The 27,753-nt window shown below is 39.4% G+C and overlaps 1 long non-coding RNA gene across 1 annotated transcript; it reads left to right on the top strand.

Moving 5' to 3' along the window:
* The first annotated feature begins 181 nt into the window (after window positions 1-181).
* Window positions 182-25,798, top strand: LOC310880021. Its single transcript, XR_014571334.1, has 2 exons — window positions 182-1,996; window positions 25,612-25,798. It is a non-coding gene; the product is annotated as an uncharacterized lncRNA (long non-coding RNA).
* The last annotated feature ends 1,955 nt before the right edge of the window (window positions 25,799-27,753 follow it).

Here is a 27,753-nt window from a genome sequence, read left to right as displayed (position 1 = left end):
AAATAAAGAAAAGAAAGAATAGGGCTGGGTGAAACTTCACCATCAATGCTGCTTCCCAGGGAGCACCTACATTTTCTTGTGTGTTTTTTTTTGTTTTGTTTTTTCCTCACAAAACAAGTACTGTTCATGAGACATTAACTCCCATTTAAAATTAGAAAAAAAAAAAAAAAAGAAACGCCATTAGAAGAACTCTGCCATAATGGGGCTCCAAACAATATATATTTTGATATATTTAGAGATGTACTCCAATAACTTTCAAGCTAAAGGTTTCCTGAATCCTAGTTTTTTCCTCTATGGCTCAACTGGGATTTAATTAACATCAAAATTTCTCTCTCCATGCAATTCTCCACTTGAGAGCAGGGCTGATGAAAGGAGCTTTGCTACAGGAGCAGGCATCTCTCTCGTATGGTGTAGAAAAGGCACTTGGTCATGCCCTCCTTTTAGGTCTAATTTCTGTTACCAAAGATTGCCTTCCTGTGCCACAAGGAACCTTGTCTGGGCTGGTCACGAGCAGTTGAAGCGCTCACGGTGCCAATCTCTGTGGCAGGTCAAGCCCTCCTGCCTTGAACAGCTGACCTCCGGGGTCCTGGCATTGGCACATGCAGGAGGAAAAAACAAACTGTTAGCACAAAATGATATGTTTTGAGGGAGCATCATCTCCATGAGCAAAACAGAACGGGACCATGTGTGTAACGTCCCTGTGATAAGCTTCTAAAATCCTCACTGGAGCATGATCTCATCGTTTTTGAGAAGTTACCACGATAGCCCTCCCCAAAAAAACAGTTGCTGTGCAAGTGATTAAATCGGGTAGGTGGATGTAAGGAGGCCAGGCTCAACGACAAAACCACTTCTGTTCTTTCACAAACAAACTAGCTAGATAAGACAAGGCTGTCCCAAGAAGTATGACAAAAGATTATTTTCAGGCCAAGCCATGAGGATTAAGTCAGGGATGATTAAAAAGCCTGATGTTTAGAAAGTAAAACAAAGTTTCCTTCCCTCAGGCGTGAGATAAAGGGAATCTAGATTTAGAAATGCGTATAGATACATATTTTGGTTAAATGGGTTTAAATTGGTCTAGCTGATGTGAGGGCAGTAGTTTCCTTTGACAAGGACAGTGCAGACATGTCAGACTGAGGCAGAAATGTTTGTAGCGACCATCTAATAACCAGCTCAGTGCTGTGATGACAATACCTTATTACTCATAGTGAATAGCAATGTCAAAATAGCTGCTTGCCAAACTACATAAATAGCGTGGACATGTAAAACTTAAAATAGGCTCAAGTTTGCAAATCCTTTTTTTTCTGCTGAGGTCCCAAACTCATACAATCCCTTCGTCTTGATGCAGCACTGCTTTGATAAACCTGTGCAGCACTGACATTTGCCGTGGGGGCTAATATAGAAATAATCTACCTGTAATTAAAAAGGATAGATATCTTCCAGCTCAAAAATTACAGCTCATTACTTTCCTTGGTCTCATGTGAAAAGCAGTCTCATCTGTCTTGTCAAAAAATGTAATCCAGGAGTCTTGCCCATTTGAAAAGCATAAGAGTTTTACAGAAGGATGTCCAATAGGAAGGGGTGCTTGTATTTGGTGCGGGGAAAGAGTGAGAGGAAGCTGTGGCCTTCAATATGCCGTAACGTTACAGGAGACAGGCCGTGGCTCAGGCTGATTGCAAGGAAGCAGATGATTGCAATCACTTTGTCATTAGTCCAACCTGTGTTGCACTACAGAATATTTTAATAGCTGGTATGATTTGTTAAGACTTTGATGCAAGCAAAAGTAGCAGCTGAAGAGAATTCAGAGCCGCCTGTCTGAATGGCTGCTGCATCCTTTGGGGCGCTCAGCCACTGGATTGAAAGAGCCAGAGGAGGACCAGGCATGGGGAAGACCTTCCTGTGCGGACAAGACGTGGCACAACAGCACTCGCTTACTGTGCTGTAACTGCAGAGGAGGAACAGCACGGCGTCCTGCTGAGGTAGTCCAGAAGACCTCACGGTGAGCATTTGGTGTTTCAGGGATGCTGTGGTGAGTAACTCAAATTGCTTTAGTATCTCATGGAGTTGTATCTCACTGCAATTACTAGCAAGACATGCAAGGAGTTTGTTCTGAATGTTACCTAATGCTCTCAGTTACTTAATATTTCCTGAAAGTACAGTGCTGTCATTGATGGGTTATTGAGAAGATTAAAATATGAAATGGCTCAGATTTCAACCTGGAGAATGAACACTGCCATGCATGCTGCATTTTACAACCTGTGACTTAACTATGGCTTCTAAACCAAACATCTGCAAGCTACTCAACATATATGCTTCATCCACGGTGCACAGCCCATTTAAAACAAAACACACGTGAAATGGATAGAAAAGATCCTAGAGGAAAAACTCATCTTGGTCCCACACCCCTGTAACCAGTTCATGTGCTGGCAGTGTATTATAAGCAAACACTTAAACACTCAAACCTATTATTAAGTTCAGGGCCAAAAAGGCAAATCCCTTGACAGTTAAGGACTGAAATTGAGAATGGTGATGATAAAGGAACAGTCAAATAAAGAAAGGAGACCCAGACTAAACAATGAGATCCAGTGATGGGAAAGACATGTCTCTGAGGAAGTCCAGGGAGGGGAAATACACATCTCTTACTAGAATGTAGCAATACAGAGTTTAAATAAATAAATAAATAACAGAGAGAGAGAATGTTCTGTTCTTTTACATACTAAGCCATCTGAACTTTTTTGGTTATCTTGTAAGGCTTTGATCTATGTGCCAGGCTTCTACTCGCCCTTGTTGTGCTATACTGAATTATCACTTTGGACTTAGCATAACTGGAACTATTTGAGCCTATTTTGAGCATCTTTAGTGATGTGGAATATATGGGGAAATAAAGTAAGTAGTGCTAAGGGAAGAACAGTTGCACATGAGATGCTCGAGAATTATATCCCTGTTAAGGTCTTGTGTAAGCTAGGGCAAAAGGTTACAGTGGAATTTGTGAAGTAAAGCTACTGGAAACGTCCCCTGGGCACAAGGCACTTTAACGTGAACAGCTTAACGCACATAAAAAGCTGTGTGCTCTTAGAGGCTCCTTAAACTGTTACCAGTCTTTAAATCTTGGGCTAGATAGTGCCCGAGTGATCAATTCTTAAGCACACGGCTTGCTGGCCTCTAATGCGGGAGAGTAGAAAGTGTTTTAAAATGCAGATCCTCCTGCTTCCAGTGAAGGCAGTGGCAAGGTGGCTATTAATTTCTGATCTCAGCAGTATCTGCGCTCCATTCGGCTGAACACTTAGGGGTGTGATTTAGAAGGAATTACAAAAATGAAAGACTGATTAGGGAAACAGTTCTGTTATTCAGGTCTGTTTATATGTAATGAAACCGGATAAATGACAAGATGCTGAGTGAACAGCATGGCTGATCTGAGGACGTTAAACGGATTTCCACAAAAAATCTTGGTTAATTTCCTTGAAATACATTATATTTAAGGGTATTTCACTTACATAAGTAATAGTTACCTATTAACACTGTAAAGAAATCTTCCACAAGAAGATGAAGTTTAAAAAAATATATATAAAGGAAGGCTTTTAAAACTCACAAATTTTTAATAATTACTTGCATCTCCAACAATTGTGGTGTTTTGGAACTGAGTTTTATATTAAAATGAAGCTCCAAATGTAGGAAACACACTTTGGTGTGGAAACTATGTCTATAAACTATATAATGAAATGTGACATATACAGTGTTGGCAAAATCGCAGAAACTGAAGCTTGTGCATAATGAATAGTGACAGTAGAAATTTTTGTTGTTGTTTCATCTAATGGTGTTTCATTTAATCTGGTGTGGAGCTATAAATTCATATCAAGATCAGTGTTCTGATGTCTTTAACTCCTAAACAATTATCTGATCCAAAGCATTTTAATCTAGTAAGAGGCTATCCACCAGCATCAACTTTCAATCTAGAATGAAAAAGCCCAGGATGTGAGTTTGAAATGCAGCCAGTCAGACTTCATAATTTGTTGTCATGCCAAGTTGAAACATTTTAGGGGAGGAAAAAAGGCTGAAATGCTGTTTTCAAATCTATTTGATCCTTTATACTGTAAAATGCTCAATTACATGTCCATTATGGCACCAAACAATATGGCATTTAATATATTGAGAAGTTGTTGTATTTGATTATCTTTTGCCATAAACAAAAGAATTCCATGTATTCATTTGTTGCTCAGTTTCTTAAGAAATAAAAACCAGTTCTGCTCCTTAGTAGTGAGTAAAATATTTTGTGACAACTTTTCTGATTTGTACTCTAATTAAGGAATTTTTGATTTGAATAAGATAAGCAATCAATGTACTAAGTGAAGGAGCAGCTGTTATCAATATTCTGTTTTCAAATAGATGGGGAAGCACAAAATATCAGTGATTACAATAAATGGTTGCAGAATCGTGTAATTTTTTGAGTTTGGTGGTGTGGGAAGGGTGAGCTTTCTGGAAGAAATGATGCACTTTTTAGGATACTCTTATGCAGATCCCTCAAGGCTTGACAAAGATCACTGGAGAAGGCAGGTGACATTAGCTGGGATACACTGTGCTTTGGCAATCGTGTTCCTCCTCAGTCCTTGCTTATGAGTTAAGAGTAGAATGTTTTTTGGAGGGGAAAAAAAAAGTAATGATTCAAAACAATTTGAAAGAACCCTTACTGTTGCATATAACATTTGTATTAAATGTGCAACTTGTTTGGCAGCAAGCATGGCAACACAGGATGTGGTCCTTCCAAATCAGCTGGCGAGTCTCAGCTGTGGATAGGGAAATTAAATGATGTCTTGAGGTATTCCAAGTCAAAACAACTTTTACTCATTACAAATACATTGCCTTAAAGCACGCATTATGAATCTTGTATAACGATGTACACAAACTCGTTAAACATTGGTAGTCCGCGAATTTGGGGAAATAACGAAAATTGCACTGAGACTCTTGCCTGCGTTTCCATAAAGGTGGTGATAGATGTGCTCTTGAAACTACTGTAGCTGAACAAAGTTGGTACGTAGACAATGTCTTTTAAGCAAGGGCCTATCTAGTACAGCAAGGAAAACCATTTGAAATAATCTGGAACAGTAATTTACTAAATCACATTAAAATAGTTTCTACACCACCCCTAACACTGTGAAACAAACAAAAAGAGGATGTAAACTGCCTTTAGCTATGTCTGTAATGATATTTAAGGATTTTTATTAAACATGGAAAAAATAAAAATTAAAATAAATCAGTTGCAGGTTGCTGCAGTCATCCAGGTTATGTCCTGCACCCATAGAGTACAAGTTGTCTGCCATTCTATAAATTATTTTCTCATATTTTCTTTTCCTACCGATACTTTTAACCATTCAGAATCCCAGCCAGTTCATTTTCTTTCTCACCTTTACATTTGAAAATAGGATTTACACATATTTGAACCAAATATATTTTAGTTTCCTTAGTATATCCCACCTCCCATCTGCCTTTCTGTTGTGATTTTGATTATTACTGATCAGAAAGGTTCAATGAAGATAGAGAAAGAAAAAGAAAGAAAATCATCTTTTGAGGACTCTCATAGGAAGGTCATGTTTTTTGAAAAAATTACTTTCCTTTTTTTTTAAGGAGGAAAGTGCATGAGTTATCTGGATAGAAATAAAACACATTCATTCCAGCTGTTTGCTTTGCATTTTCAGAATGGGCAAATTATTTCTAAAAAAATATGAAATTGAGAGGAAGAAGTGATTATTTCAATAATGTACTGAGTCCAAAGCTTATCAATTAATAACCCATAGCTGCCTGTGTAGACAAATAGAGCTAAAGATCAGTATGATAATAATCCATATAGTCTACCCTGATTATGATGTTTTCAGGTGGTATTCTAGTTAGAAAAGTTAGTGTGTTAAACCTGTTTGAATATTTAAACTATCCCAGCCTAATGCATACTCTTTACTTAAAAATTAAAAAGAAAACAAAACAAAAGAAAGACTTAAAAATATTGAAATATGCAGGTGTAGGTCCATGGCTCTCCTAGCAGGGCATAGCTAGGTATGAAAGACAAAATTCCAGAAACTGAAAAATGTTGAATTTCTATTAACAGCATCTGACATCAACAAGATTGAAACCATTATCCAAATTTAGAGTATTAGTTTTCAAGATGCAATTAATATTTCACTGTTTTCTATATAGACAGAACAGAGAAGGCTGTATTTTCTGTAAGATTCACTTAATTTCATTTTTCTCTTGTGTCTGTTTTTCTTCAATTTGGCTGCTTTCATATTTCAGCGTACAATTTGGAGGCAAAGTCTATAAACTGCATATGGAAGTAATGATAAAAAATAAGCATGCTGTTTGCAGAGAATAATCCCTGCTGAATTATCACCATATACCTTTGATTAGAAAGGCAGGCTCTGCTGGGATGAAATACACAAAGCACTGTAGGGGTAGGGATACAGGTGAGGCTTCTCAGACATCTCTCCCAGTTAAACATGCTGAAGTGCAAGATTGTATCACTGTGCCTGAAAATAACCAGGACACTAATATGAAGGACACAAAGTCATCAATTATTAAGTATTTTGGATCAGAGTGTGTGCTAGACTTACCCTCTGGTAATGGGCTTTAGGAGTCAGTAGCCACGCTCTCCAAATGCAAGCTGTGGCAGGGCTGCACTTTAAAAGGTCTGTGCCCAAGGTGTCCACCCCTGGACCCCCGTGGGGCAGGTAACGGAGACGGGGAGTGTTCTCCTGCACCCTGAGTGATGCTCCTATGTCTTGTCCTTGGTCTTTGAAACGAGCTCATTTCCTGCTATTCACCTCTCCAGGTTAATAAAATACAATACCTTTCGTCTCAAATGGTATTCCAATTGGTGTTTTTTAGCTTCTCAGCATGAACTCATGTAGTTACACCGTGCTTCTGTCACCACTGAGTAGGATTTTCCTACTAGCAGGCCAACAGGCAGATGGCCTGGGCTACAGGGGTGCTCCTTGGGCAGGTGACAAAGCAGCAATGACTTCGGCACCTTCTGCTCTTCCCACCTTCTTCTTCCCATCCCTGAGTCCTGTCTTGGTTCTGTTCTTAATTAACAAGAACAACCACAACAACAACAAACATTTTAAAGAAGCCAAGAAATGTGTGAAGCATGTTTTTGGTGGTGACTCAAACCTTTTTGTTACGGTCACTAACTGGGAAAATAAAGAAGGTCAGTTTTGCTTACGGGCAGTTGGAGAGTTTAGCCAAAACCAGGCACCATTAAGTAAGGCAAGAAGGACGAATGGATATATTTATGTATATACTATATATTTAAATGTATTTAATGAATCTTCTCTCCCACTGCACAAGCCCTGAATGCAGATTTGTTTTATTGGCCATTTCACAGCTGTTGATTAAAATGGTTCACTACATAACTCCAGATGTGCTTATTTGGAGGAGTTTCACACAAAAGAATAGTCTAGTCCTCACCCAAGTCAAATCCTGATAACAGAAAAGGAATGAAATGACTTAGTGGTCAATTAAAATAAAACATATGCAAACTTTTTTTCCCAATGTACAGACAAGGGGAGGGAAGCAAATGAAGAGTGGTTAAAATGTTAATTAAAGGTCAAGTCCTGTGTCTCATAAAACATCAGACATTTAAAAAAAAAAAGCTTACAGAATAAAGTAAAACAATAGCATAAAATTGATGATAAACAGAAAAGTAGGAAAAGAAGCTTGCCGTAGGTATTAATATGAATAATAAAACATGTTTCAAATGTATGTGGAAGAAGAACCTAATAAAGTAGAAAGCCAGGCCTCCAGGAGACAGCAAAATGAATTTATTGACTGAGGAAGCAGCCCTTGATAAATAATTAAAGAAATTATTTGCTTCATTGTTCTCTGGGGAGCTAAAGGGACAGATGCTGGCAGCTGCTATATATCTTCACGGATGCTGAAGGCAGCGTGTCATGAAGGACCTACAGTATCTGTAGAGAGGAAGAGGTGGAGCTGCAGCCAGGCACAGCTCTTGCACCGCTTGTGCAGGAATGAAAGGAGTTACGTGGAGAAAAAGAGGCCATGGGAGACGGACGTAAACTGAGGCTTCTCTTTGGATTTCTGGCTATGGCATTAGGACACGGCATTTTTTGAAGTAATACAGTCCAAGTCATCAAGTTAGACAAGTCAATTGCTAAGGGAGAAAAATAATAACAATCCTTTCTTCATTTGTGGAAACTAAGCAGCAGAAACATGAAAAATAAAATCCTTGAGGACTGAAGCACCTAGTAGTTCTTATCTGAGTTAATAGCTTGGGGTAAATATGAGGATCCTTCCTTGCCGTTCTCAACCTGCTAACTTTGAATTAAACCACATTTTGTTGTCACTGTGATTTCACCTTCTGTTAGTGGCCTCAGGATTTAAGAATACACATTTTTCCCTGCTGAAAATATAGCTCGTGACAGGAACCTGGGTTTCAGCTCAGTTGCTTAACATGTTAATAGCAAAGTCTACACTATACTGCTTTTCCTTCTTCATGGAGAGTACTTGTTCAAAGACAATCTATTATATCCTAGTCTAAAAAGCCTTTGAAAGACAGGAAATAATGTACTGCTGGCAGAGCTGGGTTTTTGAGATGTATTGAATTTGCTGTGTAAATGCACAGCTTTATTAGCTCCAAAAGAGAAATAGAAGGAGAGGGACTTTCATTGACAAATGGTATCTTAGGTCATGAGTCAAGGATGCCTTTAAGAACATATCTAACTTAAAGCGCAGGAGTTGTTCTCGGGAAGGAATATTTTACTTTCTTGGAACATTTCTTGAAACCTCACTGCCTGCACATTGGTCTGCAGGAAGACATGGAACTAGCACAGGAGGAAGGGAGAAATGTAAGGAAAGGGTAAAGATTTTTTTTATGCCCTTGTATAAAAAAGTTACACTCTTCCTTTGCTGTTCAACACTGTCTCCACCTGGATCTCCTTTCTCTCAAAATCCCTTTGCATTACCGCAGTTATGCCAGATGGGAAAAACTATGGTATTAGATCAGACAGTCAAGTCCAGCTGTGCTAAAACATTAACAAGGAGGATGTATAATGGTTTATGCATGTCTCAGCGTCTCTTCTTGTCTGTCCATGCCTGCACTCAGATGGAATGCACAAACTCAGCATGGACCAAATAAATAACTTTCACTACTGAAGGGTGAGCGTGCAACTCATGAGTGGTGGAGTACGGCAATGAGGTGAGGCAGGCATATATGATCATCTTCAGCACTGGAAAATTGATTCTCAACCTTTCACTGTGTCCACTGTATTTTCCGCTTCATCTGTCCAATAGATTGTCCAATAGATTGTCCTGGCAATCTACTGGGTTATGGCACCAGCTATACTGAGAATACGGTCCATAGTGTAAAACAGCCTTCCTGAAGTATGTTGTAAACTCAGAGAGAGTGAAAATACTCTCACTGAAGACCAACTAGACAACAAACAGTTGTTTTATCCTCCAAAGATACAGGATTTCGCCATTTGCTTGATTTGATTGTGAGATGAAAAAGACAAGTCCCATTACTCTGGAGGTGCCCTTCATCACGTGAAGCTGAAGATGTCAAGGTTAAGGAGAGTGAAGCCCCGGGTGTTTTGTTTGCCTGGAGCAAACAAGACTGAACAGGACAAAATCCCAACTGGGAAACACTGACAAATAGCTTGAGACAACGACATGAAAAATACTGGTGTTGGATTTTTTTGGGAAAAAAAAAATCAATGGGAATTCTTGGAGCTTTGTAGAAGTTTCCAGCCTCAGGAGCTGCCTGAGATGGAGAAGTTTCCATTGCACTTCCACGTCTCACTTAAGATCCCTCTGTAATCAAGGGAAAAGAAACTGCAGGAGCCTAAGGAGCCTAATGGTCCCTGAGGAGCCTTTCTCCCTCTCATTGACTTCTTACCAATGAATCCAGATTGAGCAGTTCCCTTTCACTGATGGTTTGATGTCTGATCCAACCCAATATCCACCTTTAAATTTTAACAGCCTCAAAGGGTGTATAGCTTTTCATTTTAAAACATTGTTTTCTTGCATAGTGCTTCATTACAAGGTCTGAATCACTCAGTCCCTTCTTTTTGTCTCTTCTGCTTTGCTTTTGCCTCTTCATGTCTCCTCTGGATTGATTCTAGAGGATAAAAAACATATGAGGCACACAAATATTTAAACAGAAACACTTCTATTTGTGCATCACCCGGGTCACTGTAGCTTTTCATTTCTGCTCCTGTGAAGTGTCCAGATGTCAGCTGAAAAACCAGAAATAGAAATAAGAAGCTGTACAGCTACTTTTGAGGCATTCTTGAAACAGGTGAGCTGTGGGCCCAGAAAAACCTGCACACAGCTGTATTGAAACTTACAATTCACGATTCTGCCATTGCTCAATTTGCTTTAAAGCTGGTGAAAGCCAGAGAAGCTTTTTTTTTTTCCCCATAGATATTTGGGAGAATTTTCCACTCTGTCACTGAGCTGTTCAGCTACTCCAGTGACGAGCTCCGCAGCTATAGATGAGATGGAAATGGTGGCATCGTTGCACTATGTTAAGCGAGCTCCATGATTACAATCGCTACAGTTCCTCTTTGAATTTAATGGAAAACTTTATATTGATGGGATGCATGATTAACAGGGATTTATAACAGAAGTTCTGTTAATGTGGAAAGCATATAAATCTGATGTGTCTTTATGTAATGCTATGTCTTTACTTGCTTATTTTCAGTTGGTTCAGTGTTCAGCTCTGGTGGAGAAACATTTGTGAGCAAAAACCAAATGGCCATGCAAAGAACGCTGGACTGCAATTCGCAGCTTTGTTGAATAGTTGCTTAAAAAGCCCTTACAATAAATTGCAGCTGCAGGAAAAATCAGATTAAAACACATTTATCCTCAGCTTTGGAAGTCTCCAGAATTAGCAGCTTCACTAACAGGTTATGGTGATGAAGGGTTTCCTCCTGACACTAGTGCAGAACCCTGTTTCAACCTGAGTCTGTAAAGCCAGCTCTGGATGTGACTCAGTATAAATTCTTAAATCCTTAAGTTTTTCTTGAACTTTTTTTTTTTCCTCACAGTTTTTTTCTATTTTAGAGGCCTTCACATATATGCACTGGCATAAAGCTGGCATAAGCGAGCAGAAAGCCAGGCAGTGTTTTGTGCCAGGAACCCCGGGCTCTGCGTTTCCTCTCCTCCTGGCTGCAGGAGCGGAGAACGGGGACAGCGAGGAGCTGAGCACCAGCACGGGGGCTGTGGGGGGAGCCCTGGTGGAGCCTCAGCATCCCAGACAGCCACGGCTGCGTGGTGCCACCGCTCCAGCCATGCACTGGGGACAGGTGGGCACTGAAGTGAGAGGCTTCTGATTTAGTCAGCGTGCAACCTAGCACTTGCACCCAAGGTATGCCTATAGTAAAGAAAATTCACCAGCAAGAGTACACTATTTCATTTTCCAGTCATTTCTGCCCTCTAGATCTATAATTCAATCTACTTTTATAAGGCTTACCAGAGCTTCCCTACTTTGTGCCAGGTGAGGGCCCTGTCCACATGTATTTGAAAACATGGCTGAGAGAATTCCAATGGAAAAAAAAAAATGAAAGAAAAGGAAAAAAAAATCAAACACAAAATAATCAAGTTTTCAATTTTCAATTAATTACATATTTTATTGACAGGAACAGAAGGAATCCACATTCCTGTTAAAGCTGTTTGGTCTGGTATATTGGGGTATTGATCAAAGTTACTGAGAGAAATGGTTGCCTTTGTGGGAGATTGCCTGAATAAAGATTTCAGTACTGGGCTCCCTAGCACTTAAAATGTTTCATTACTCAAGATCCTGGAGTATGAAGATTCTTTCAGTAGATGTGTTCTGCACTGAAATGTAATTGAAACATATATCCCGGGCAAGAGATGCCTTATACTACAATGAAATAAATACATTACATGGTAGACAGCATTCATATTGAAATAGGTAAATGGCTTGCCTATTAAAACATGACATATTAAATCAGGTACATCACTTGGAGCCCCAGAGTTCTAGGCAGTGCGTTGACATAAATTTATTATATAAAAAAAAAAAAAAGACGATTTTGCACTGCAAACTTTAAAGCCAAAGTCCTGCTTAGATGAGATACAAAATTTAGGGCGTCGTATGACAGAGCTGTCAAAATGGATTCCTTCTAAATTAATGTATTCCTTCATTAGAGTTTGGGTCTATGTTAGTTTTTCTGTCAGACTGTTTTGCATGTGAAGCACGTGAGCATAGTCACAGCATAAGAGGTAAAAGGTGTGACATGGAAAGAAAGAAACAAGAAAATGAATTCTTAATCATGAACTGAGTTTCATCTGTGAAAATATCTGTAAATTGTATTTTGTCATTTCTTAGAAGCCTGAGTTTATTCTTTTTCTATTTCTTCATAACAAAATAAAAGTGTAGAACAATTATTCCAAATACAAATGCTTTTGTAATTAGCACAAAAGAGAAGGTGCAATTTTAAAAATTCGTCTCTCAGCTGTATCTCAAATGTTGATGTCTTAAAGTCTTCCTGCACTAATCTGCAGGCACTTTTCTTGTTCTGGTTTCAAAGAGTATAGATAAGTGTCTAAATTAATATCCATTATTTCTTTTAAGTACTACTTAAGCATGGTTGAGAGCAGTCTGAGGCAAACACTTGATTAAAATGGGTATCACCATGTCAGTCAAAGCTCGTGTGTTTGCAAAGAGATGAAGCAGCATGTTGATTTATTCACATATATATCACAACAATCTTTTTTCCTTTTCTTTTCTTTTTCCATTACTAGATAGTAGCGCAGTGCAATATTTTGTATGTCAAAATAAGACAATGTTCTATCCACATTCCCTTCCCCAGGGTTTGAGTTTGTCTGTCAACAGAGCAGAAGACAGAGCTGATAATGGTAAAGACAGAGCAGAATTCCTTTCTCTGAAAATAACTGCATGTGAATTCTTTGTGGGAACAGTCCTCAAAATGCCTGCAGGCTGGGACCCCAGCCCAGCCCCATACTTAGCAGTCAGGGTTTGACTTGCAGTTCCACCTTTGTTTCACTAGTCTCACTCATTAAAAGGAAAAAATAAAATAAAATCGTTTTCTTTCCTTGCTAAAATTCATTGAAATGCAGCCCCTGAAATTTCAAACACAGATGATTATCTGTACTGATGGAGACAAAGAGGTGTTTTTCCTTATAGTTGTTCTTTTTTTTTTAATCTTTTTTCTCCTTTTTGGCTTAGGAAAGTAAAAGATGTCTCAGCGGTACGCAGGAGTCAGTACGGTCAGTTAGACCGCTGATCCCCGCTCCCCCTGGCTGTGAGTCCTGCACCACCACCTCAGCTCCTCCCTGCCATTGCAGGGCAAGATGTTATGCTGTGGGCCTGGTATTACTCCTTGGCAATCACAGACAAGAACATCTCCTTTTAATTTAAGATCTTACTTGAAAAAGAGTACCATAGTTTTGCTGGCTTGTACAATAGCAAGGCCACAGCAAATCCTGGGAGAGACAGCAGGCGGATGTAAAGAAGTGTCTGGAGATTCTCACTCGGTCCCCAAAGTGCAGCGCTTTTCTGTGTCTTCCCTGGTGGACCACAGCAACTGGGATCTGGATTTGTGAGGAAAACATTGCATGTTTGACCCAAAGTTTCATGACTGGCTTCTCCCAGCTGCTTGCTTGGGTCCTGCATCATAAGACAGATGCTAGCTGTTAAGGAGAGAAAATCGTGGTACCCAGAGAAAGCGTATGAATCATGAAAGCCAGTCTTTGGATCTGGTATTTATGTCCCCAGTGGGAGTTATTTCCCTCAGAGCTTTGCAGGTGGGTCACAGTAGCAAGGTGAATTTGGTCTGATGGCACAAGAGGAGCACTTTCTGTCACCTCTTCTGCATTTGGATGGCCTTTCTTCACCACAGAAAAGAAGCGTGCTAAGGAAGTTACAAGGCCGGGGGATTAAACATGTAGAGATTCACTGCTGGTGGCAGCCCTGCAACAAACACAGTGGCAAAGTGCACAGTCTACCCGAGTAATTGCCCAGAGTTCCCAAAAATCTGTAATTAACAAAGATGATCAGTCAACATGGATCCTTTATATTTGTCTTTCTTTCCATATGCCCGTAAGAATGACATAATGAACCATTAAATAATATCCGTACCCCAGGGCAGATTTGGTATTGGGTCAAATTATCAGAGCTCCACTGTAAATATTGGTTCTGTGTCAGTAGAAGCATCTTACGCTATCTTACAGGCTCACATTTCTCATGCCTGTCTAAGAGCAGGCTCTATTTTAGTGATGGATGAGGAAATTGTGAGGGTAAACAACTCTTTGATCTAGCAGGAAAAAAAAAAAAAAAAAAAGATATTAAAAAGATCTTGCTGAAGTGAGGCTAATTCAAAATTGAAATGAACATTTTTAGCCATTAAAATACCTTATCTTGGAGTTAAATGGTCTTTCTGCTGTGATACCCTTGAATCAAAAGCAGTCATCTTTGAGAAAGTACAGCCAAAGAGAATGGGCTTGATGAACAAATTACTGACTAAGACTGTTCAGCCCACATTACCACATCATCCAGCGTGACACACAATGATTATAGTGGTTTGATCTAAAAATGTGTGTGTGTTATGTGTATTCCATAATTTTGTATATTCTCATGTATATTCCATAATTTTGAAATTAGTTTTGGAGATGCTTATAGAGGAAGCTACAACAAGCATTCAAATATTATGTTTGAAATAAGAAACAACTGGTTATTTGGATGCTAAAAATATTAAAGAAAAGACTAAGAACCATTTTTATTCCATCTGCAGTATCTGGAGAGAACATGCAGGATGGTTAGGAAGATAGTGGCAGTCTAAGCAAGAGAAATGGTGGAACCTTTCTCCTGGGGAAGAAAATGGAAGAAAAATACAAAAAGAAAATGGAAAAGAAACAGTAATAGCTAGCCCAAAAACATGTGAGAATATTTTCCTACTTTTAATTATTTTAAATTTTTCTGTAGTTTCATGCCTGAGAAGTCCTGGATTTTTTGTTCCCGAGTTCAGTTTTGCATCTTGTCATTAATGTTGAAGGATAATTCTTCTGCCTTTTCTTTGTAAAGAGGATGAAGAAAAACTCTGTAGCTCTTGCTGGCTGGAAATCAATGACACTTTTACCCCTGACTTCACTGGAAGCAAGATCAAAGTTTATAATAATTTGTTTAGCTTTTATGGTTAATAATTATTATTTATTGCTGCATCAGTGCTGCAGCAAGATCCCTAAAATGAGCTGTAAGCTAGGAAAGGTAACATTGCCCTGCTCCCCTAGGATGCTGCAATAACAAGACAGGGGCTCCGAGAAGGTAAAACAGGATTTTGGTACAGGCAACCATCAGGCTGATGGTTGTAGATGAAAGAATCAAATGCAGCCCTTGCTGCCAGTGCCTAATACTTCAGAGAGACCATTCAAAAAACCACAGTCCAGTCCAGCAGTGTGAAAATATATAGATGTTGTAATATAATGTCGGGACTGTATGAGTAAGACTGAATAATCTGATGGCTGTCTGGCTCTAGTCCCTAAGTTAAAACTTACTGTCTGCTTTAACTTGCACATTGAATTTTTTTGTTCCCTAGGCTTGTTGGCAGCATTATATATACAGCATGTACCACTGGTCTGGCTATGGGTTTTCTTTTCCTTCTACTGCTTCATCTCTAATATTCTAGGGAAGATTATTTTGAGATCCAAAACACATGACAGAAATCGTTGTACGTTTCCTCCAGTCAGAATAAGTGCCATCCTCAAACGTTAGCATGTATTTGATGTTTAAGCTTGGTGTTTGGTTTTGTTGTTTTTTTGTTGTTTTTTTTTATTGTTGCTTTTTTTGCCCTACAAACTGGTGTAAATACCTGGGGGAGGTAATGCTGTTCTGTAATCATCGAGGTTGCTCAGAGACATAGTGGTTGGCCAGCCAGTGCTCCCTTCTGGGATCTTCTCTTCTGCTCTTGATGTCCCCAGACAGAAACATCACTTTCCATCTCTTTCTTCTTATTATTCAGCAGGCATCTTTTCAGGTACAAAATGGGAAGGGAATGTTATTGTAGGTTATAACTAATTTTCAGACACAAAATTCTACTTTTAACAAAATAGCTACCCGATCCATACACTTGCATATGTGCCATGCAGATGTTAGACATTTTACTATCTGCATATTTAAATTTCTCTATTAAGTCCATAGCCAGAGGGACCGACGCCACCAGCCTAACTCTTTGAACTTTCGGCTTTCACCAAAATTTCTCTGAAGTTTGGGTCAACTTCATTTTAGGTCAAGATTTAACAATTTTTCCTATCCCGAACATACCTCTGCATAATTGTAAGCTGTGGCTGTTTGAAGTACTTGGGAAATTATTTATGCCCAATAGCTGGGATTTCCTAAGAAGCTGAAGAAAGTTAGGCATTAAAATCTAATCAGACTTTAATGGGAACCAGGTACTTCAACACAATGAATAGTTCAAACTTACAGAAAATCCTGTGGACTGCAAACTAGGCTAACAGCTACAAAATGTGTGCATGGAGACTTCGGCATCCTTCTGCAAATGCCATTGAAAAGATTGAGGTTGTTTTCCAAAACACACAGTGGAGGAAAACAAGCATATAAACATAATAATGGCAGTCTATGAAAAATATAGCAAGGGAAATTTCATTCCACTTTATTCCCAGCAAATGGGGAGAGTGTCAGTAGCTTTTCCTGCAAGATGGAAATTTTGCAGGGCTTTTTCAAAATATTCTGTTCTTTGGTCCTAAAGGAATTCTTAATCAAGCAAAAATTACACCTGGATTTACAACTTCTTACCCCCCTCTTCCAACCCCCACTTGTTCTTCTTCCATTTTTTTATTTTATTATTTTTTTTTGTTAATGCTGAATTTATACTGAGAAACCTTAGAGACAGATCTACGCCTGGTATTGGCATTTTTGTGTGTTTTTCACACAGAATCCATTTTCTGAGTGTTAAGGAAGCACTGGCAAGTTTGCTGGCATCCACAGCCAAGACATATATAAAAAGTAATCAAATAGGAAAGTAAGACATATGCTGATGTTGATGGCAATAGAAAGCTAAGGTCACTGAAGTCATTCAGGAGAATGGCTGTAAGTTTTGATTATCCTTAGAGTAAGTATCGTCTTAATTTCAAATGTGAAAGAACATACAGCAGTTACTAGAAAGGGTCTAATTCTTGCTTCGTTAATTTTACTCCACTGAGTTGACAGAAATCAGCTGATAATTTATCTTGGGGATTCAGGAGAGGTACTCCCAATTTATTTTAATGTAAAGGAGAGGAGAATCAGGCTTAAAGCCTGTTTTTGCAGTAAACTGTTTATACAACTATATTCCTATTAATTGTGCTTGGAAGAAGAGCTTGTGCGATACAACATTTCTGGGGAATTTTACTCACCTGTTCATATTTTCTGGGTTTGAAAAATAACTCCTTTCTATTTTCAAACAATATGCAGTAGTTCAATGTCAAAGACAAATGCTTACTGCAATATTTAGACTTAAATTATATCATCCTGGAGGTCTAAAAGGGGGGAACATGATGTGTGTTTCTTGTTCATTGGAGGTATGATCTGTGTGCACCTGTGCTGCATCTCTCACAAGTCCATACCCCTGCCAGTACACGTTTTTTACGGTAGGTTGGATTAAGCCTTCAAACAAATTTTGTCTAAATCTTTGTATGGTGACTCTGATACCCAGCTAGGTGCTGTAGGAGGCAGAGCTGGTGCTTCGGCACCGGTGTAGCCTGAAACTGAAGAGACCGTGCAGTACCATGTCTTTCCCTGGCCTAATTCAGTGAAGCCGCACGTAGTCACTGAGGTTCGTGCCAGCTCAAGGCCTGGTGTTTTAGTTTGAAATATGAAGAACTGCAGCCTGGTGCGGTCACCCAACTGCGGAGCCTGCCTGCACGAACACACCGGGCAGTTTGGCACCCATGGCCCTTGGTATCTCATCTGCAGGGCCTGCAGCAGGCCGCAGTCCTCCAAACCTGAGGGCATCAGCCTCCACTACTCCTCAGACCGTGCTCCTGCCACTGAATGTGCCGAGAGCAAGGGGAGTCTCCTATGCCCCCTTGGGTTCCTTGGTGGTCCTTCTCTTTAAACTGACAGCCCATTATTCTATTTTCTTCTTGAGGCTGAGAAAAACATCCTTTTCCTTTCATGCAAGCAATTCTAAGCACAGCCTTAAATCCCTTTTCGCAGCCCACACTCGGTGCCTGCACTCCTGAATGCAGCCTGGGACTGCGAGAGAAGGAGAAAGTGTGGAGGAAAATACAGAAAATGGGTAGTCTGCATCTGGGCAGGCCTTGTAGGCACGTGCCCTGGGGTAATCCACTTTCCTCCTCTGTTATACTGAGTCTGATGTTGCAGGTGCTGAAATGCAACTAATTCAGCATCCACTTATTGGTCTCCAAAATAATCAATGTCTTCTTTTAAAGACAACAGCAAATTGCATAGACTTTGTAACTGAAAAACCCGAATGCATTAAGTCATCAGAAAAACAGGAATTACACATGTTCATTGCAGAACCCTTAAATGCCTGCTTCTAATTTCATTCCAAATGTGTGTCTTCAAATGCAATACACAGCTTACATAGTGCAAATATACAATATAGCAAAATGATGTTTATTTCCATAGTCCCCAGTCTGCAAACACTTACAAATACATTCAAGCTCAGATATATGACTACTCCCACTGGTTTGTAAAATTAAGCGTGCACATAAACTCTACCAGCATCAGAGCCTTAATTTGTGTTCCCGTGAACTGGCAAGGGGCCCATATTCTATGTAACTTTAATTCCACGAGACAGTCTCTGTGCTCAGAGAAACACATTTTAAAAATGGAGTGTCTGTATTAACAAGCACTTCCATGAGCAATGAAACTAATGAAGCCTGCTTTCTTATGGGTTTGTGTCTTGTAGTTGGATTTTTGTGTCTTGTAGTTGGATTCTCTGGTGCCTAATAAAGTGAAAACTCCATCTGAAGTTTTTTACACAAAGGAGACATTCATAACATCTCCTTCCTGTATAGGAGGAAAGGGAGAGGACAAAGGAAGGTATTTTGAGATTTAAAAAAAAAAAAGCATTACTAATGTACTAATGCCAATTTGAATCCATTCTTGCTTTTGTGGAACTTGGAGAAATGTCTTATTTTTAAGATGGACACGTGATCGCTGAAAATTGGTTAAAATTGGTCAGGGAGTTCAAAAGGTTTATATGATGGAGGAAAAGACAGCATGACGAGGTGGATTCAATAGGTCTTGTATTTTTCTAGGCAAGCAGGACTATAATTTTTAAATTCTTGACCAATTCCAAGGTGTATTAGGATGACAAAGGCATATGTGAAGAGAAAAACAATTTTTATTACAATGCCAGTAATTTACAATTCTCTCCTAAGACGTGTAAGTGAAGGAAATAACATCGAGATATTTCATATTAAGTACATTTCAAGAATTCTTTGGGTCACACAAAACTAAACTCTTGTGTTTGCTTTGTGGACAAGCTGGACTCCTCAGTTCCTTTCTCTGGTTAGTCCCGTGCGGAGAAGTGTATATTATGAAAACCCATCATTTCGGAAAGCTGGGTAGGATTTTCTTATGCAGAATGCCCATATCAGTTGAGACTTCTGTTTCAAAATGCTCAGCAATAAGCCAAGACTGTTTGAGTTTGAAAAATGCTATTAGGCATATTCAATATTAACATCTCAGGCTCCAGCAGGAAGCCTACAATTGATAAATAGACACTTCATTTGAACTTGGCACAACCTTCAGTCAGCTCTGCGTAACTCGGGATGGTATTACAGATTGTGAACAGAGCAGCATACATTAAAGACAGGCCAGGTGATATCAATTCAGCAACCTGCTAATTTCAATATAAAATATTTCCCCATGTACAGGAGAGTATGTTTACTCCAGGGATAAGTACAATACTTGGACATTCTGTTATGTTTAGAGAGGCAATCAAAATGTAACCGAAGATCTCTCAGAAGACAGAAGCTTGTTTCTCCCCTTTCTGTAATATCTATTAAAACCACATTTCAAAATCTCCCAAAGTTTCTTAGCTTCTTCTGTACTTGCAAGGATCCAGATGCCCCAGAAAAGTCCTCTCCTTGTATGATTTAAATATATATTACATATTTTAATTGGTATAAAGTAGTTAAGGCTTAACCTAAAGGCCACTGAAATCTTACAGGATGTAACTTAAATTTCTTACTAATATTTAATATTATTTAATATGCATATTTTAATACTGGTGCAAAGACATTGAGAGAAACTAATAAGAATTAATAGCTTAAATGTAATTTCAAAGCCGTGGATTTAGGTACTCTCTTAAATCAGATTCTCAAAACTAATCTGTAATTTGGTAACTGACCCAAGTCTGGTGGCTATAATGTGCTGCGCCCGGTATCCTTTTCGTGGCTTGAAGGCATCAGTCTCAGCCTAGCAATTTTTCTTCTTTGTGAAAAATATTCATATCTGGATCTCACCTGAGTCTTTTTTATTAAGATATTGCACACTTCAAAAACTAGATTCATATCAAGTTATAGCATATGGAAAAATGAAGGGGAAGGAGAGGAATATACATGCCAGTTAATGGATGCAGAGAGGAGAGGTTGTAAAAGGCGATGTTATCTATCAGAAGAACAAAGGAGGAGTGATATCACTGAGAAGGCTGATGGAAAATCAATTCCATAACATGCCATTAGTCTGTTAATATCAGACAACTTAAGCCTGGGATCCTTGCTGTGGACATAATGCAATATTCAGCATTTGCAATACAGCTGTACAGAGAGTAAATTAAGTGGCTTTTTTTTTTTTTTTGGTTGGTTGGTTGTTTTTTGTTTGTTTGTTTGTTTTTAGGAACAGAATAGCTATAGGAAATGAGGTACCCTGAAATACAGCCCCTGTGCCAGCTGACCTCTCTATTGCAGGCTCAACGTGTCTTTCTAATGTCTTCAGAAGCAAGGTACAAAAGGACAGAAGGAAAACTTTGTCCTTACTTTTGAGGCCACTTACTCCACCTTCCAGGTCAGCAAGGACATGGTAGAGCAAGGATTCTGTAGCAGAGAGATCTGTTGCTCTACCAACAGATACTTAAATAAAGCCATGAGTAGACTTCTTCCTGGTATGGGGAGCCGTAAATCTTTGAATGTTAGTGAAAATATTTCTGGATGGGAGGAATAAACACTTCCAGATCCCCATAAACCATGCAAAAGAGGCTTCTACTCACTTTCACTACTCACTTGCTTTTAAATTTACAGTCTTAACAGGGCCTAATATAATCTGTGGATGATGGTGGCTATAAGGGCAAAATAAGAAGGGTTTGTATCAGACAGCCAATGCTTCGCAGCCCCACGGCACGGCAGCGGGACCCTGCAGCCCCCGGTGCCTGCCCTGCAGCGTTGGGGCGGTGCTGGAGGACACCGACGCCTGCTGCTGCAGCAACCAAGATCCACCAAGATCTTCCCAAAACCGCAGGGAAGTCCCAGTTCAAGTCACGCTGCCGATTTCCAGCAATGTCCAGACAGAGACAGGCCAAAAGACCCGGCTCCTTCCTGCTGGCTTTTCCAGCGAGCACATTTTTAACACAAGCTGTGGCTTTCAAACCCAGGATGTCTTGACTTCATTTCTCACTGCCACCCCCGCACCTCTCTGTGTATTGCAATAACTTTCATTTTTCCATCCTTCCCTGTGCCTCTGGAAAGGCAATTCATTTCCTAAGAACGAGTAATGGCTCTCTGAGTCCCAGCACACGCCAGCTGCTTGCAAAAATAGTCAAAATCTTGACAAGTGCTCACCAAAATGCATGAAATGTGATGCATCTTCTTTACGACATAGATTAACATTCACTGTATCCCATATATACATGTTTTCAGAAAGTTTACCATGTGCAATATCCCTATAGGACATTTTCAACTGCTTTTACATGAAGCTGAATAACATGCGTGGCTTTTTCTTCTCGTAACCAAATTCTACAGATTTCCCAATAGAACATCAGATTCTTCTGGAAAAGTGGGTACTTTCTTAAGCTCCTCTTATTTTAGCTAGAATGGTAAATTCTTCATCTAGCAGTTACAATATCAAACAGGATCATACCTGCAAGTTTTGCTCCTTTTTTTTTTTTTTTTTTTTTTCTGGGGGAGGGGGAAAGTAATTATGTTTTAATGGCCAAAAAGAGTATTTTTTTCATACTGATTGTAAGTTCATGGAGGCTCTGACAGGAGTTTGGATGGAGTACATGGGAAAGGTCTGCCACAATTCCAAGGGGAGTCCATCAGGGTCTGTTTTTATTAAGTTTAACACCAACTATATTTCTTATGGAGTTATTTTCCTCTCTGAGGATAATTTGTCAGAATCAGACAGGCTATTCATTTCTCCCGCTTGTAAATACCCGGTGTGTGTTCCATCACCAGCACACTGTTCTGAAGTACAGGGGGACTCATAAAAGCACGCAAAGGTCTTATTAATAACTAAGGGACATTGGGCTTGGGTTTTTTCATGTTAATTTTTAGAAATTAAATTATTGGCTCCATCTTTATTTGCCATGCAAATGCCCAGTCATCCACTTTGCATGACCTAATAAGCTTCTGGATCCTCAGCAACGCTTAAAAAAATGCCTAGCACTTGGTTTTCATCTTCTATATCTGGATGAGCTTGCCACCCCAGGGACTAAGGCAACATATTCTAGGGGCACCAAATGTTCTGTGCCCTCCAAGCAGGAATTACTGTGCTCTTTAATTAAACAGATAAATAATATGCATATCTACCACTCAGACTTGTGTCCGTCAGCTTTCTGTCAGCATCTTCTGTTTTAAAAAAACATCCATGCTCCACTGATGGAGACCACTGAGCTGCACTCTTTTAATAGACTTCCACCAATTTATGTTAGTCCAGGCTGTGGCTTAACAAAAGGATTGTATTTAGTCTGATGTAATACTTGAGGTGAAATGCTGGTTTTGTATGAATAAGGAACAATATTAGTGAATGGTAGATTTTTTTAAAAAATCTTTATCTTTCAACATAATTTGTTTTTCCTGTTAGTAAAAGGATAGTCTAGTTTTTATTTACAGAAAGAAAAGCTTAACAAAAATCATTTTCCTCAAAATTCATTGAAAACATTGCTGTGGGATATAATTAAGCCTCTATGCTTCAACTTGCAACAGAGCCACATTTCTCAAGGCTGTGGTCTCACAAAAATTTGTTCTTTCTCAGCTTTATATAATGGATAGTCTTCACCAGGAATGAAACACTTGTCCCCATTAAATAATATATACATATATGTGTGTATATATATATATAAAATAAAAGATTCCCTTTGCTCTCACTGAAACTAATATTCACTACAATCAGCAAATGAATGGAAAAGGTTTGTACATGTGTTTAAGTCTTTGAGATATCAGTCTAAACTAAAAGAACATAAGATCTAGATCTGCAGATCATTGCTCCTATGACTAAAATCCTCTTTGAACAATTCTTAAGACCAAAATGATGTTAGGTTTGGGATATATCTGGCTAAATGATGTTAGGTTTGAGCACTATCTCAATCCATCCTCCACTGGAAATGGGGGACAAGTTTTCCAGACAATTTTATCAAACTAAACACATAAATGCATAAATTTAAGTCCTCTGTATAAAATATATCCTTGAAAAATACTGCTGGGTACAGCAGTGTAAAACAGTTTGGAAGCCAGGAGGTTAATCTGGTTTGTAGATTCAGTCATGTGCTGGGATGCTAGGAATAAAGTTGATTAGAGAACCTTAATTGGCTACTATCTTAATTATGGTGTGTATTTGCCATTGAATTCTGTGTCCTTTGAAATCCACCCTAAATTTGTGATACAGCACAGGTTTTAAACGATACAAAACTAAAATGTCAGAATGTAAGTTTGATTTGAATGCCTCAATCTTTTTGTTTGCCTATAAAGCTCTAGGTAAACTGTAGCACTGAGGAAATAAATAATAAAATATGACAATTAATAATTGATTATATTTCTTGATCTCACCATTTCACATTCAGTGACCTACCTGGCCTCCTCTAAGACTACAAAGATTACCTGTCAGCAAATATCTTTTAATGGTTGCTTTTACCTCTTGTTCACTAGCATTGTTGACCCCATTCACATCCTATAATGTAATTTTAATGATGACTTTGTAATCAAGGAGTGTGTGTCTGAGGGACCTGTAGCTAAGATTCAGGCAAACTCCAAAGCAGCCGTGCATCCCCTTCCCCTTGCATTAGGAGTACGAGTGGATTTAATATTAGTTAAAATGGTAAACATGTTAAGCACACAGGGGCCATTGATTACAGCGTAATTCACAGAAATTCAGTATCTCTCTGGAAATTTACTCATGTGTGCCCAAAAGGTGGTTTACAGGAGGAGCCTTGTTCTGCTGCTGTGAAAGGCACGGGAAATGTAATGCGCCAGGCACCGGGGATCCAGAGCCACTAAGTCTGCATCCACCCAGAGGAGCTGGCTTACCACACAGATCATGGCACACAGGATTGAGTTTTTGGTGTTTTTCTGAGGCTTTTTGAAGTTGTTAAGTAGCAAAGATCTGAATGAGAAAGCCATATGTCCATTTTCTTTTGGACAGTTTACAAAATAACCTCCAAAGTCAGTTCACTGCAGCAATAAGCTATTCTGAAATTAAATGACAGTCACTAAGAGAGAAATCTGGACTAAAATGCTACCCAGAAAGAAATTGATTCCGTATTTGACATGAAATTGTATTTATGAATGTAGTTATTATTATGTTTGACAACTTGCTATGGTTCTTATAAAAATACAGTTAAGGGAATAAAATTAAGAATATTAATACTGTACGAATTAGCAACCTGGAATAAGCTCTTTTGAAAGGAAATGTATGTCCACACATATATACATGTGCATGTGTACATTCCTCACGTGACCCGTACACATCCATGCATATCTAATATGATTACTTATATCTTATATATCCTGAACTTCTGCAGAGTTGGCAACAGTCCCCTGCAAATGTGGAAGCCCATGGATTGTAGCAGGTTCCAGCACTGCTTAATGAATTTCTCTGGTCACAGAAAATAACAAATCAGGAGGAGGAGGCACCAGGAGAAAATTACCCAAAGCTATGCAGTAGTATCAAGAGAGATATTAACAAAGCTGGCAAAAAGGAGCAGAGTAGGTTTCCAAATCCAAATGGCATCACAGGCCTTGCAGAGCGAGGCTGAGGTTGATGGGGTTTCCATGCTAATCCTCTCAGTACCACCTTCAGAAATATCCATTTCTATGGATGTGTAGACAGTTGTCTGGGAAATGGTATTGGTATTTTGGGAAGTGAGGAAAATATCCTGTTTTTAACCCCAGGGAAGGAGCAGCAGGGGTGAAATAGAAGGCTGCTGAATCAGGAAGCTCGGTCGTCTCTTAGCACAGGGGTGTCTGAAATATAGCTGCAGCTCCTGGGATGTGATGATAGAAACATCCTCTCCTTCAGTGCCTTGTAGGCTTTGCTGCAGATCTTCTAATGCAAACTTTTGTGATTTAAGCTATTGAACTGCTGGCAATTAAAAAGAGTCAAAGTGAAAATAGCCATTTCCTTCTACTACTTATCATGCCGACCATTACTGTCTCATGCTTTCTTTTCAGGTAAATTTGCCTGAATCCATCCCTGCATCTGCCTTCGTTGAATGTTTTCTAGCACAATGCAAATGAACAGTAACAAAGAAAATAATAGGATCATCACAGTCTCTGGTAAGAAGGAACAAGGAACATTGCCCTTTAACTGCTTGCTCAGCAATTAGCAGGATAAAATTGCTTTGTTCACTTGGGGGTTCAGCTACCAGCAACTTCTAGAGCTTTCTAGCTCAGCCTGCTCAAGCTGGATTAAATGAGCAATAGTCTCTCCCAGGAGAGCTCCAGGAAGGCCTGTGGCCCTCAGAGACCATAATCTGCTTTTGGAGCCTGATCCAGTCCCTCAGCAATGCGATCTAGCACTTGGGAATACTGTGCGCGGTGTCTCAGCAATTTAATTACAGTCAAATTAGTTATTTAATCAGGATATCAGCTTAAAACAGAAAGAAAAAGAAAAAAGCTGTATTTTCCTCTTCCTCCCTACACCTCAAGAATCAACTGATGAATGCGTGAAGTAGCAAAGTGATAATAGCTCCTAGCTCCTGCTGTGCACAAGCTTCATTAAGCTTTTGCTGAACTTTGTTGGTATATCCCTTCATGCCATCCATCAAGAGAGAGCTTGAATCTGGTCTAGCTATTGATCAACCTGTTACTCTGACAGCTGAGCTAGTCAAAATCCCATATATTCATTCTCACCATACAGCAGTGAAGGAGAGAAATGCTTTTCTAACTTCTTGAAGAACTGGTCAAACAGAGACTTGGTAGCTTCTGAATCTAAACTGGTTACCTGAGCAGCACTGGAGATACAGGTGAGGGCTACTGTCTGAAGTCATGTGGGAAGTTTATGATGGAGTAGGGAAGAAATGAGAACTTTCTGGTCCCAGACCTGCATCCTAACCAATGACCTGTTCTTCCTTCTGACTCAGGAGGATGGAGCTTTTGCAGGAAGATGTGGATATGATTCTGTTTTAATCTTAGGGTTATAAATCACTGAAGCAGTTGGGAATGAACCACTAAACCAAACAAAATTCAACATTGGATTTTTGATAACTTTAAGGCCAAGGAAGCTGAACTACAACTCAGGTACAGAACAAGCTCCCCCTGAGTCACACGGCGATACTGTTCAGCTAACGCGTGTCCTCCACTTGCCTTCAGCGTCCCCAGAGGAAAGATTTCTTCCATTTTTCACTAATCATCTCTGACACGTAGGTGGCCAAGTGAGCTGTGTGACCATGTCAGGGGTATTCTGAATTAGCCTCTTCACATGCAGAGAAAAACAGATGGAGAACCAAATACCTTGCTGCCCTGAACAGTGGGTTATCATTTGTGCCTCTGTTCCATGCGTACAAAATGCTGCCCTTCCGAGGCAGGTGTATTATTAAACACAATTTTCACAGGTGCAAATGATTATACGAGGTGCAAAGCAGCCGCTGCATTTATGGCTGAATCTGCTCTGGCTTGCTGCAGCACAAAGGAGGTGGAAGGAATACTTGATTCCTGCTTGACTTTATTACCTAAATTGCTTTCTCAGGTGAAGCAAAACACAAAGGAGAGTAAAAATAGATTAGGTCAAACTGATTTATTTTTTTCTTTACTCTTTCCCACCAAAGTGAAACACCCAGACCAATTCAGTTGCATGATGTGTTTTGGAGGGGTAACATTCACTGTGCTGCTCTAGCAAGAATAACTGCTCTTCTTTCCCTTGTCTCTATTTAGGCAATGGTGCAGTAGCTGCTCATAGAGAATATGGAGAAATTTCACTTTCTTTTCCTCTCTGAAGAAATTTAAATCCAATGTCATCTCTGAGATTTCCCTAATCACCACCATCTGCATGTCTCCAGTGCTCCCTGCTCTGTTTCTGCTCCTGATGACTAGGCAAATGGAGACCATGCCAGCAGTAGGATCTTGGTGTTTCACTCCCGATGGGGAAGTCTCACAGAACTGGAGAGGTTGTGGTCCCACTGCCAGCCTGCTGGGCACTTCCAACCACCTGCCTCTCTGTGTCTTGACAAGAGAGTACTTTTTTTTATATTTATGTTTATGTTTATATTTATATTTATTTTTATTTTTATTTTATATTTTATTTTATTTTATTACTTCTTCAATGGCAACATCTGCAACTTCTCTTTGCCACTGACAGTACTAAGAGCCCATCTT

The sequence above is a fragment of the Anser anser genome (genome assembly GCF_964211835.1).
Source record: "Anser anser genome assembly, chromosome: 12".
In the NCBI taxonomy this organism is placed as follows: Eukaryota; Metazoa; Chordata; class Aves; order Anseriformes; family Anatidae; genus Anser; species Anser anser.
Note: the sequence above shows the minus strand (reverse complement) of the source record. Positions and strands in the feature narration are given on the sequence as shown.